The sequence below is a fragment of the Belonocnema kinseyi genome, chromosome 7, assembly GCF_010883055.1.
Source record: "Belonocnema kinseyi isolate 2016_QV_RU_SX_M_011 chromosome 7, B_treatae_v1, whole genome shotgun sequence".
Lineage (NCBI taxonomy): Eukaryota > Metazoa > Arthropoda > Insecta > Hymenoptera > Cynipidae > Belonocnema > Belonocnema kinseyi.
Genome location: NC_046663.1, coordinates 52989713 through 52991546, shown reverse-complemented (window position 1 = coordinate 52991546; position 1834 = coordinate 52989713).

The window sequence follows — 1834 nt, the reverse complement described above, 5'->3', positions numbered from 1 at the left end:
GGTTATGGCTCAACCATGACGTGATGGGTGATTTTTGATACTGAATTTGAATTCAGCGCGATATTTATATTTCTTTTAAGTTTAGACAATTTTTAAATTTTTGTTCGTGACCTCAATTGTTTATAGAAACTAGAACTTAAGTAATATTAAAAAAATTTAATTACTTAAAAACTGATAATACTGAAAAGTATTATGTATATTAAAAAGATTTAACACTTTTTGTTCAATTGTACATTGACCTTCAGACAGTTATGTAACTTATTAAGTCATGTAAATTTATGTATCACACAACACGATTTTTCTTCATATTAAAGATTTTTTCCTTCAAAAGAATAATATATATTTTAATCTGTTAAAACAATATACGGTTCATTCAACATTCTTTGTATCTAAATCAAGATTTAAAGCAGATAAACTCTTCTCCCGATATTAGAACCCCCTGTTTACGATATTCCTAGAATTTATGTACTCGGTAGTTTCGTAATGAGGGGAGCCGTGAGACCGATAGAGAGGCGGTGCTCATTGAAGCGTGACAACCAGCATGACGACCGCCCTATCTACTTAAGTGTGGATTCTCTCCATTTAGGATTAAAGCCATTGCAAACTATGTCCGAAAACGTTCTTATTTCGGAAGTTGAGTTTACTATCAAATAGAAAGTATCTTTTTTGACGGAAATAATTTTTTCTACAAAATGATAAGATACTTTATCCCAGGTGCGAATTTAGGTCGGCACCCAGAGCAGGTGCGTTGGCCCAAAGTCGGACCGACTTTAGCCCGCCGTAGATCGGCAGCCAAAGTTGGGCCACCTTTTATATTTATAAGATACCTTTGTCGGCCCAGCCTAAACAGCCAACGTTGGCAGACATTGTGGGTCCGACTGTTGGCCCAACTTTGGTCCGAACATGGACCAACTGTCAGGGCAACTATGGGAAATCTTTCGTTAACGAGTAAATCCGACTACTGGCCCAACTCTGGGCCAAAATCGACCCAGAGATCGGCATGAAGGGATTTACAAAGTTCTGAAGAAGTTAGGCCGACTATTGGCCTAACAATGGTCCAAACATGGATCAACCATCGGGGCAGCTATTAGACATCTTTCGTTAACGAGTACCGCCGACTACCGGTCCAACTCTTTGCCAAAGTCGGCCCAGAGATCGGCATGAAAGGATTTAGAAAGTTCTGAAAAAGTTAGGCTGACTATTGGCCCAACAATGGTCCAAACATGGACCAACCATCGGGGCAACTGTGAGACATATTTTGTTAACGAGTAACGCTGACTACCGGCCCAACTCTGGGCTAACGTCGGCCCAGAGATCGGCATAAAGGGATTTAAGAATTATTTTTAATGAAAAGAGAAAAAAAATTATAAATGGATTTCAAAATATTTCAAGTAATTTGAAAGAAGTTTAAAATATTTGAGAAGAATTAAAAAAAGCAAAAGAATTTTCAAGAGATTTTAGAGACTTTAAAATACTTTTTATGAGTCCAAGAGATTTTTAGTGATTTTAAGGGATTTTGTGCCATTTCAATGGATTTAATATGGTTTAAAAAGTGAGTAGAGGAATTTAAAATTTTAGAAAGCATTTTAAATGATTTTAAAAAAAATCAAAAGAGCTTAAGGATTTTCATGTAATTTAAAAATATTTTAAAGTATTCAAACAGACTTTCAGGAATTTTTAGGGATTTAACCGGAAATATTTGATTTTCAAAAATTTTTAATTTATAAACGAATTTTAAAAGATTTCAAAATATTTAAGAGTTCAAGATATTTTAAAAAAATTTAAGAGATTTTAAGTAATTTCGAAGATTTTTTTTACGAATTTCGGTAGAACT